Consider the following 11,878-nt stretch of genomic DNA (forward strand, 5'->3'; position numbering starts at 1 on the left):
TTTAAAAATGCACACTATTATACTGACTTCTTTATTCTTTAGAGTATAAATTACCTCTGTGGTTGCAAAATTGGTGGAACAATCTGATTATTTCCCCCATTTTATTTAACTTTCTTAGCTTTATATGTACATGCTGCAAGAGAGATAAGTAGAAAATGAAAAAAAAAAAGATTTGGAAGGTTTCAATTCACTATTACATCCATGGAAAAGTTTTGGGTTGATGGACAAATCATCTCACCTCCCCAAAATTACTTCAGAATGCTGAAAGTGAGAAAGAGAATATATAAATTCAAGGCCACATGGTGTCTTAGTAAGGGAGGGGCTGGCTAGCTATGAACCTGTCCCAGTGATGATAGGAAAGGTATTTTATTATTATTACTACTCTTAAATCACAACTTCCCTATTTAAAAAGGAGTAGATTCAATTAAATTCAAAATGTGAAAATCAGTTGTGGCCACTTGTCAATTAAAATTGATTGCATAACTTGTAAACTACTAAATAACTACTAAATTTTAAACACTGGAAAGGAGATGGTCCAGATGTCAAGTGCTGTGGGGAGGGCCATGTTCAGGGCAAAGAACATCTCCCTGAGAAGAGAAGAGTTAAAATGCACCTAAAGCATAAGGACGGCAAGGCGGACCTGCCAGCAGCAAAGAGGGGCTGGTGGGAAAAGTGAAGTGGGAATGCCTGTGGGGGGGCATTTGAATGAGGCTTGGCAGCTGGGCACCCACATAGAGTTGGGGTTAAATGCCTGTGAATGCACCCAGATCTATGTGACATTCAATGAAAACTATCCACTATTACAAAAGATGAGTAAACTGATGGACATGGTGGCAGAGTAGCATTAGCTGGTAACATTAGAGAATCATGTGAGGTGGGATGCACTCAGAAAACCAATATGATCCTCAGTGATCTGAAAACTGTAAGAATCTTCAATATGTAAAAAAACAAAATAACAGTTTATGTTTGTGATAATGTTATTGGACATATTCCTTTTTTTTTTTTTTTTTTTTTTTGAGGTACCAGGGATTGAACCCAGGACCTTGTACAGGAGCTCAACCACTGAGCTACATCTGCTCACCAGTGAGAGTTGGTTGCTTCATTTGTTTGTTTGTTTTTAGGGGGTACCAGAGATTGAACCCAGGATCTCATCCATGGGAAGTAGGTGCTCAACCACTTGAGCTACATCCACTCCCTTGTACATAATTCTTATGCCCCATTTAGAAATTAAACTGTGAATTGAAAGCTAACTTAAAAATGTCATTGCAATCTGCTAATCTAATAAATCCAGTGTTTACTGTTCACAGAATAACTGTCTTATTTTAATTGTTTTTTGTTTATTGTTTTCTACATTGATTATGTTAAAGATAATTAAGAGAGAACGTTTCTGATAAATCTAACTTTGCCATTTGGCCAAAGCAATGATAACCAATCCCCAAGCTCTAAATTAAACATGACAAAATCCCAAGTTCTTTAGTCAGGTACAGGGTTTAAAGATTTAAAAAGAAACAAAAGCAACTCATTTCTCAGCTCAAACCTTTTACTGATGACTGTGCTATTGAACCTTTTGTTTTCATGGATCTGTGGTTTACTGTTGCAAACAAATTCCAGAGAAAAGCAACTTGGAATTTTTGTTTCCCCAAAAGAACTTTGCTCATAATAGATTTCTCTACATATGTGTAGCTAATAATGAGGGTGCTGATAATTGCATCTACATCTGGAGTTTTTCCTTGTACGATATGAGCTTTAATTTTCTGCAGGAAAATTGGATTTTAGACAATATTCCAATCTGAGTTCCTCATGAGTGTTATAAGCCTAATGCAAAACTCTTGAAACTGAGTTAATTTATCTAGAAATTAAACAGCCAGATTAATTCAGAGTTATATTCATTGGTTTTTAATGAGAATAATAAAAGGGAGCTATTAATATTCAGTATTAACAGTTTCATTTGAGAAATTAAAAAGATAGAGTATTGCCAAGTAAGAGGGGAAAACTTAATGTAGAATTAGAGCAGATTTGGTAAAATAACATTTAAAAGTAAAAAAAAAAGATGTTATCAAATCTTTAGAAAGTAAAGTGTTTTTACATAAATTCTTATTTAACTAATTTGTAATGGACAAAAAAGTGAATTATTTGCCTTTCAAATAATTGGTCACCGCCTACCTCCAGGGGCGGGGGTAGCCGGCACTTGCCAAGGTAAGAAACTCCAGGCAGAGCCCAAGGACTTGCAGATGTGGGAGGCACTTTGCAGCTGGAGTCATCGCGTGCTGTAGGATTAGGTCTTCAAGAGCAAGGACCTAAATAGACCCGCAAACCACAAAGCAGGGAAAATGCGCGTCGGGCGCACGCAGAGCCGGCACGCCATCGCGCCTCATTCCGCCGCACCTGCAGAGAAGGACCTGGCTCGGCTCCAGGGTAGAAACACACCTGCTGGAGACCCTGGGCGCTGCGGAGGACCCAGCCTCGGATTGCGCGTGCGGGAAGGAAGGAGCCCGCCAGGGCGCCCTGGGGGCCTGGGGAGCGACCCGAGCCCGGTCCGGGGCGGCTGCGCGCGGCGACTGGCGAGAGGCGCCTCCTTCCCGAAAGGCCAAACTGCTGCAGCCTTGGAGCTTTGCGTTCTCAGAACCTAACAGTGGAGTCCGGGCAAAAACAAGCAAGACAAAGTACTTAAGGGGACCTGAAACTGCACCTGGCCCTCACCTGCCCCAGGGGGTTGTGGGTGCAGCGGGGGCCACCAAGGATCCCCAGACAGCTGTGGGATCTGCCCCCTCGGCCCCGCAGCTGCCCTAGGAGCGAATGCGCTTGGGAGGCTCCTCACTGAAGCTTCTGGGCAGAAGGGCGTGAGAAGACGGTTCGAGACCCTCGGCGGCCCGTCCCGCCCGCCGTCCTGAGGCGCGGCTGCTGCGCGGACATGAGGACCGTGGGGCCCCCGGGATCCCCCTGGGCCTCCGCGGTTGCAGGCTTTAGGGCGTCGGCCAGGGCCAGACCAGAGCCTGGGGGCGCGCCTGCCTTGGCTTGTCGGCGGCTGTGGTCCCTGACGTGCAGTCGAGCTTTCTCCTCGGACCTCGGTGAGCGCGGCGCGCCCCAGCTCCTTCCCGGGCTCAGCCCGCTGCTCAAGGGACCCAGCCAGAGAAAGCGACCTTGGCTCAGGGTGTCCTGGTGGCCAGGAGCCCCGCCAGGCAGCCGGAGAAGAGTCCAGCGGGCACCCACAGCTGAAGCCGGATTTGTGGACGAAGCACAGGACCGGTCGGCTGCGTTGCCCTCTCTGCTCCACTGCAGGCAATGACGAGGCTGGGCGAGGGGCGAGCGTCCTGAGTCCTGCAGTGGAGCCCGGAGCAGGGGCGGGCCGCGGGCACCAGAGCAAGCCGGGCGCCTGGCTTCTAGCCTGCCCTTCTCCCAGGCCCTGTGGCTCACGTGGATTCGCCCTGAGAACAGGTGTGGGAAGCCGCTGTGCCGAGGGGCCCTCTGCAAAGTGATGGGAGCCGGGGCCTCATCTTCTGGAACCTCCTCTACTCAGTAAGCCTCTCCCCAGGACACTTCCACTGGCAGGTCAGATCCCATAGTGATGGATGTAGGAGGACCGAATATCTGAAAGTAACTTGTTTCTCTCCCTGTTGCTAGGATACAAAGAAAAGAATTGTATGTAAATCAGAAGGTACTGAAATGCAAAGCTCTCTTTGTGCCAAATTCCACTTTTGGTGGTCAAGAATATGCTGTTGAAGCAATGAAGTATGAAAAACAGCTTCAACCAGTTGTCTGGACTTGTGCAGAAGCAGCCCCTTGCTGTCCTCACTTCAACTTGCCTAATTAACGTAGTAAAATTCCCACCCAGGGGTGGAGTTATCCGCCCCTTTCTTGATCATGCAATATATGTGCAAGCGTGATTTCCTGAATATACTAATTGTACAATTATATAACCAGCTACGGGTATTCATCCATATGACTAATGCATAATCAAAGCAAATGCTTAGTAGTAACTTGGGTATTTAATCAAGAGTGAAACTGCAGCACAGGGAGTCGGGTCTGAGTCACTTTAGATTGGCCGTGGCTCCTTACCTCTGCAGACACAATTAATGAGTTTACCTAATTCTTGTGTTGAAGTTTTCTCCATGCCATCTCTGGTTATCCATAAAGGCCCTGCTTTGAGGCCTAACGATAGGACCCTGGTATCTTCTTAGAAATCCCACTTTCAAATAAAAAGAAAATACAAGAACAAGGTTCCTAAGGACAATCATCAATGTCCAGGGCCTGGCCAATGTTGCCTCTTCCTTCCGTGGGCACCGCCCCTGTCCTCTGGGGATCCTTGCTGCTCCACTAGAGATGTAGCAGGACTCCCCAGGTGGGAATTCAATATTCTTTCCTTCATGGTGTGGGTCTCCTCCCACCAGGACAAAGTCCCATGGCCCCTTGACTATATTCATATGCCTTAGAGGTAAGTCCAGGGTGCACCCCTCCCCACAGATCCCCCATCACCAACACCCCACACCAGTGATCCTCCCCTGCCACAGTTGTAACCCTTCTACAATCCAAAATATCTGCCAAAACAAAGCCAAAAATAAATATATAAAAATAATAAGAAAACAAAATAATAAAAAATAACAAAATAAAAAAATATGATTTTAAACAAATTTCATTGAGTCTTTCATCACTGTAAGACCTGTAATCTTTTATGTACAGTGTTCGTTTCTTCTGTATGTTACCCCAGGGTCCTGTTTTTTTTCTTTATCTTCAAAGAAGCTTTAGATTACATAAAAGTCACAAAGAAAATATAGGGGATTCCCATATACCCAGCCCCCTCACCCTCCCCATTCTCTCCTATTAATAACATTTTACATGTGTATGGTACATTTGTTACAATTGTACAATTATTCAAGCATTGCTACTAACCATGGTCAATGGTTTACATTATGGTTTACATTTTGTACCATACACTTTTACAGATTTTGACAAAGTTTTAAAGGGCCTGTATCTGTCATTGCAAGATCATGCATAAAAATTCCAATGCTGTAAAAATGCCCTATGTTTCATCCATTCTAGTCTTAGCCTAGTATTATATATTGTCTAAGAGTCACCTCTTGAAAGCCTCCTTGTTGCTCAAACTTGGCCTCTATCTAAGCCAAACTCAGCATATAAATGAACTACCTTACCCCCTTCATGGGACATAACTCCCAGGGATGAGCCATCCTGGTACCAAGGGATTATTACCAAGTGCCCCTTGCTGTCCTCACTTCAACTTACTTAATTAACATAGTAAATTCCCACCCAGGGGTGGAGTTATCTGCCCCTTTCTTGATCATGCAATGTATGTGCAAGCGTGATTTGGATGCATTTCCATGCATTTGGAAAAAGACCTTGACCAAAAGGGGGACATATTAAGTACAAATGAGTTTTTGTGGCTAAGAGATGTCAAAGTGAGCCAGAAGGTCCTTTTAGAGGTTATGTTCATGCATGTCTCAGCAGGATCTCATTGACTGCCACAGTAAATGGTGCCACAAATGGTGGAGCTCCTGAGGCTCTACAGACATCTAGACACTATAGGCAGGGCAGACAATCTCAAGAATTTGGCACCTTGTCATTGGGCCTTACTTTGAAATATATGCTCCCCAATGTAACACAATTAGACTCCTTTATAAATTCCCTACACATGGCTCTTCTGCCCCCTTTATTTGAACATATAACTAGCAATATGCTCATTAAATATGTGTCCCAGAGACTTAAATCTACAGTTGTTCATATGCCAGTTGATCCCTGAATCTCAGTGGAGTTGAAACACCTACTCTCCGGTTCATTGGGCTCACCCAGGACAACTAACAAAAGAATGATAATGGACAATGCCCATTCCCAAAAACAGAGAGCATTTACAACTGCAAGCAAGAGAGTTCCATCCATCTGCTCTGTGGGATCTAAGCCCCTCTCAATCAGTAACAGAGTGGGCATCACCACTCCTAAATCCTCAAGATTGAGGAATGAACAAACATAAGGGGGAATGCAACTATGGACTAAAGCAGACATTATTATTCTAGCAATGGAAGAACTTGTAACATTGATATAAAGGCAGTGGCCACCAGAGGTTCTGAGAGGAGGGAGAGGGAAGAATAGTTGTAACATGAGGCTTTTTTGGGGCATCAGAATTGTCCTGTATGACATTGCAATGACAGATAAAAGCCATATATATTTTGTCAAAACCTATAAAATTGTGCAAAGTGTAAATTATAATGGTTTACATTATAGTAAACCATGGTTAGTAGCAGTGCTTCAATATGTATTTATCAATTATAACAAGGGTACCTCACTAATAAAAGGTATTGTTAATGTGGGAAAGTGTGGGAGGGGAGGGGTTGGAATATATGAAATCCCCTATATTTTAGATATAACATTTATGTAATCTAAAGCTTGTAAATTTTTTTATTCAAAAAAAAAAACTAACTAAAGAGCAAACATCTTTTGGACAAGCTCTAAGACTTGGTAGAAAACTGGCCAACATTTTCAGCAGCACGGTTTCAGTAACGGGCTTTTTTCCATTCCAACTCTTGAAGAAAAAGCATTTACAAACGCAGCCTCTTCACTGCCCTGTAACAGCCTAAGAGACCCCAGTTGCTTAACTGGGGGCTTTTCACTGGTGTTTTCCATCACTTCCTCTCTGATGCCCCCCTGGAGGCCACACTGACACACGGAGAGACAGACCCCAAGACCCTCAAGGGGCAAGGAATGCTGACTCTGAAATCCTTCCCATGCCCAGGGCTCTGCAAGCACAGGGCAGCTCTTACCAGGTGTTCCTGCTGTTTCTGTTGGCTTCACCTTCTTGTCTTGTGTTGCCTTGATTTAAGGCTTTATTTTCCTTGTTGGGTGTATTTTTCTTTTTCTCTTGTGGTGTGGGGTTTATACTTTCTATGCCTTTCCTTCTACTGGTTATTCTAAACATCTAAAGCATAACAAATACATCTTTCAAAAACAAGACTTAGTAATTGTCAGCATATGCCCTCTTCCATTCCCCATGACTTACCAAGTTGAAGCAATCTAGTGTTTTTAACTCCACAATATTTCAAAAATATTATGCTATAGAAAACATGTAAGTTTTGGTGGCTTCACTGCTTCTTTCTTTCCCTTCAGTCCATTACCTCATCTTTCTCTGAAGTGTGTCCTGCCAGGAGGGCCTTTGCTTCCCCTCCTGAATTCTGTTTCCTGAGGTTAGGGATCGGGATAGACGTCTATTTCTCAGCTTTTTCATTTGTTTTAAAAATTGTTTATTGGTTTCTAGCATCTATTAGCACACACAAGGCAATTTCCATGCCTGACCTTCTGGTTCTTGTTCTTTATGGAATCCTTTCCTCTGCTTGGTTTCCTTCCTCTGCTTTCTGTTTCTTCTCACCAGTTCTCCCAGTGGAGCAGGGCTCTTAACTCTTTCTGTTCCATGGACTCCTTTACCTGTCAGTGAACAGTACGAAAGGGCCCCTTACCAAGTCCACACTATACTGTGTATCATTTAATAAATATGTCACACCCACACCAACACATTCCCACAAGAATAATGTTTTCTTCTATTTCAGTTCAAGCTCATGGTCCCCTGGTTAAGAACCTGAGGGCATGGAGAGGGAAGAAGAGGAGCGATATGGGGGCAATTTCAGGACTTGGAGTTGTCCGGAATGATATCACATGGACAGGCGCTGGACATTATATTTCCTGCCATAACCCACTGAATGGACTGGGGGAAAATGTAAACTACAATGTAAACTATAGTCCATGCTGTGCAGCAGTGCTCCAAAATGTACTCATCAAATGCAATGAATGTGCCACACTAATGAAAGAGGTTGTTGATGAGGGAGGAGTGGGGTGGGGTGTGGGGTGTATGGGAACCTTTTATATTTTTTAATGTAACATTTTGAATGATCTATATATCTTTAAAAAAAAATAAAAAACAATCTATTCAAATTTTTTAAAAAGTTGTAAGCAAAACAGGAGAATTGCATCCATCGTCCAAGTGGAGTCAAGGCACCCTCTCGATAGAGGTGTGGAGTGGACATAGCCATCCCAAGGTCCACAGGATGGAGGAATAGAATATGGATTAGAGTGGACTTACTGATACTCTATTGTGGAACTAATGTGATTAGTAATGGAAGTAAATGTAGCACTGAGATGGAGAAAGTGGCCATGGTAGCTGCTGACGGTGGGGAGTGGGAAGAAGAGATGTGATAATGGGGGCAATTTCAGGATTTGGAATTGTCCTGGGTGGTACCACAGGGACAGTTACTGGACATTGTTTGTCCTTCCATGGCCCACTGGGTGTACTGGGGGAGAGTGTATACTATAATGTGGACCATTGACCATGTGGTGCAGCAGTGCTCAGAGATTTATTCACCAAGTGCAATGAATGTCCCATGATGATGGAGGAGGTTGTTGCTAAGGGAGAAGTGGGGCGAGGGGGGTGGGGGGTATATGGGGACCTCATATTTTTTTAATGTAACACTAAAAATAAATACATTAATTATAAAAATAAAAATTAGAAAATTAAAAAATAATTTTAAAAAGCTGTTTAATAAACAAACAAATGATTGTGCAAGAACAGCAAGAAATAATAGCTATGTAGAGCAGGAGATATAGAGAGATTAAGAGAAGAGGAATTTTCTTATTTCTTTGTCTGTTTTTTAATTACTATTATTGAAATACAGAAAATGCTTTAATAATGATTGAAGTGATAAAAGCACAACTTTCTGATTATACCAAATACCATTGATTGTACACCTTGAATAAATTGCATGCTTTATTAAAAAAAAAAAAAAAGAACCTCTGCTGTGGTTTGTACTTAGCTAGATGGTCTGTATTTTTATCTCTTTTCTCATATATTTTTAATATCTTGTCTTTTTCATTTAAATTATGGAGAATTTCTTCACTTTCATATTCCTGGTGGTGAATTTAGTCTTTGTCACATTTATTTCATAATTTGGTCCTCTTATCAGCTTTGCTTTTGTGGAATTTCCTTTCAAATGCGTATATTGGTCAGCCAGAGGGGTGCTGGTGCAAAGTACCAGAAATCTGTTGGCTTTTAAAAAGGTATTTATTTGGGGTAGAAGCTTAGAGTTACCAGGCCATAAAACATAATTTACTTCCCTCACCAAAGCCTTGTCACCTGTTGGAGCAAGATGACTGCCAACCTCTGCAAGGGCTCAGCCTTCCTCTTCCCCTTAAGGCTCCATGGTCCCCGCTTCTTCCAATATCAGCTGTGGTCTGGGATGTCTCATTCCTCCCTTGGGGCTTGGTTCTCTCTGGGCTCAGCTGCTCTGCTCTCTCCACAAGGCCAGCTGTGAACTCTCAGGCAAACTGCTCAACTCTCTTCCTGGGGCCTCTGCCATGTCTAACGGAGCCTTCTCTCTTTCCTCACATATCTGCTTTTCTGTGTATCTGCTTCCCAGGGCTCCAGCATTTAAACTCTGACTTTCTGCTCTGCCTATTGTTTTTCCTGTGAGTCTCTATCCACCAAGGGGTTGGGGCCTCAGCATCCTACTGATGTGGCCCAATCAAAGCTTTAATCATTATTTAATTGGGTAAAAGTGAAACCTGTGAACCCAATACAATCTAATATGCCCAGAGAAGCAGGCCAGTTTACAATCATAATCTAATATCTATTTTTGGAATTCATAAACAATAGCAAACTGCTACAATGTAAAATATCCATTTCTTATTCTCTGCTTCTTCTATTTTCCCAGCAGTCAGGCCCTAAATTACAGATGAACTATTATCTGTTTCAAGATATTCCTTTTTCCAGAATCATCTATCACTTCTACAATCAGCAGCAGTTTGTTTTTCACATTTACTCTTTTTCCTGCTTTCTTATGATTATTCATTGCTTGTTCTATTTTTGGAGATATTGAGGGAGATAATATTGACCAATTCTCCTAGTACAAAACACTTTAAAATGCTAAAACTATTTTAAATATTATTAATAATAGAGCAGCCAAAAACAAAACAACAACAACAAGAACAACAACAGGGACTCTTCTACCCTGGAGGCCAAAAGCAACCACCAAGTGCCAATCTAGGAGACAGACACTCTGGCCAAAGCTGGCGACCTGGACATCCTGTGTGAGCAGCTCTAGGGAGCAGGTGTGCAGCCCAGGCAAGGGGGAGAGGCCTGGAGCCCACCGCATGCTAAGACCCCAGCACACACCCCTGAACAGGTAACAGCAGGTAAACTGGTAATGGTAATGTGCCCAGATGGCTGGGTAGGAAGCACAGCTCGGGTAGAAGTTGAGGAAAACGGTCCTCAAGAAAACCCAAATGCAGCAGCTCTAGTGCAGCCTGCAATCCAGGATCTGCACACAAGCAAAACCCCAAAACTGAGAACTGAGGCAAAGTGTCCTGGTGAGAGGAATCAAATATTTCTCAGGACCAAAGAATTGTGAGAGATCAATTCTAAGAACAGAAACCACAATTGAAAACATTATAAAGTAGGCAATGAGAACCAAAAGGGGAAAAAAAGCTAATAGAGGAAGAAGACTTGACCCAATAGATAAGGCATCTGCTGACCACATGGGAGGTCCATGGTTCAAACCCAGGGCCTCCTTGACCCGTGTGGAGCTGGTGCATGTGTGGTGTTGATGCGCGCAAGGAGTGCCGTGCCATGCAGAGGTGTTCCCCGCCTAGGAGAGCCCCACGTGCATGGAATGCACCCCGGCTAAGGAGAACCACCCAGCTGGAAAGAAAGTGCAGCCTGTCCAAGAATGGTGCCACACACACGGAGAGCTGACACAACAAGATGATGCAACAAAAAGAAACACAGATTCCCGGTGCAGCTGATACGGATAGAAGCAGTCACAGAAGAACACACAGCGAATGGACATGGAGAGCAGACAACTGGGGGTGGGAAGGGGAGAGAAATTTAAAAATAAATTTAAAAAAATTTTTTTAATGCTAATAAAATCAGACCCACAAAGTGCAGAGAATGGAATTACTCTCTAGGGAATAGAAAATAAGCTTGTGTTAAAGTGCTTTTTGGAAGTATAACAGAGTAACAAGCAATGTCCTCTTGCCCAAATCTGTCAGAAACAGAGAAAAGATGGCACAGTCCTCAGCTGATTTTATGCAGCCAGAAGAGCTTGATTCCGACTCTTGATGAGACATTACCAGATATGAAAATCAGGACAAGTTTACTCATGAACAAAGATGCAAAAGTTCTGATTACAGATGAAACAAATACCATGGCGCAAAATAAGTGTCCTTCCACTGCTGAATTTGGGGCATATTCCAGGGTTCAGGGGATGAAGCAGGGACGCGGGCATGCGAAGCCTGTGCAAAGCCAGTCGGGCTCTGTGGTGTTGGCACATGCAGCCTGTGGCAGTGCTCAGCTCCAAGGTAGAGCCTACTCTGCCTGGCTCCCTCCACCTCCCCCTCACTTCTCTCTCCCCTGGCCCACACCAAGTGCAGGCACCTCCTGTCGGAAGGGCTTGCTCACAAGGTGGACTTACCTGGCTTGGGGAAGGGAGCAGAAAGAGCCAAGCTGCAGCTGAGAACCTGCAGTGAGAAGGGCTGGGGTGGGGCTGAGGGGGGCCCAAGCAGGCAGACACTGTGGACCCCACTCTTAATGCAACCCTTCATTTAAAATAATACAAAAGAATATCCAAACCATATAAAAAAAACTGCTACAATTGAACAGCGAAAAGACAAATAACCTCATGGAAAATGGACTGAGGACTGAATGTAGACAATTTCCTAAAGGAGATTTGCAAATGACCAATAAGTTACTGTCGAGATGCTCAGCATTATTAGTTATCAGGGAAATACAAAGCAAAACAACAAGCAGTGACCCCTTTATACCCACTAGAATGGCTATTGTTAGAGAAAGGAAAACAGAAAATAACAAATGTTGGTACAAATTGGAACCTTT

At 43.4% G+C, this 11,878-nt stretch overlaps 1 long non-coding RNA gene across 1 annotated transcript; it reads right to left on the reverse strand.

The window, feature by feature from the left end:
• Positions 1-1,880: 1,880 nt before the first annotated feature.
• Positions 1,881-3,797, reverse strand: LOC139439128 (uncharacterized). Its single transcript, XR_011648962.1, has 2 exons — positions 2,428-3,797; positions 1,881-2,297 (listed from the first exon to the last, which is right to left on the reverse strand). It is a non-coding gene; the product is annotated as an uncharacterized lncRNA (long non-coding RNA).
• Between the last annotated feature and the right edge of the window lie 8,081 nt (positions 3,798-11,878).

The sequence above is a fragment of the Dasypus novemcinctus genome, chromosome 6 (genome assembly GCF_030445035.2).
Source record: "Dasypus novemcinctus isolate mDasNov1 chromosome 6, mDasNov1.1.hap2, whole genome shotgun sequence".
Classification (NCBI taxonomy): Eukaryota; Metazoa; Chordata; class Mammalia; order Cingulata; family Dasypodidae; genus Dasypus; species Dasypus novemcinctus.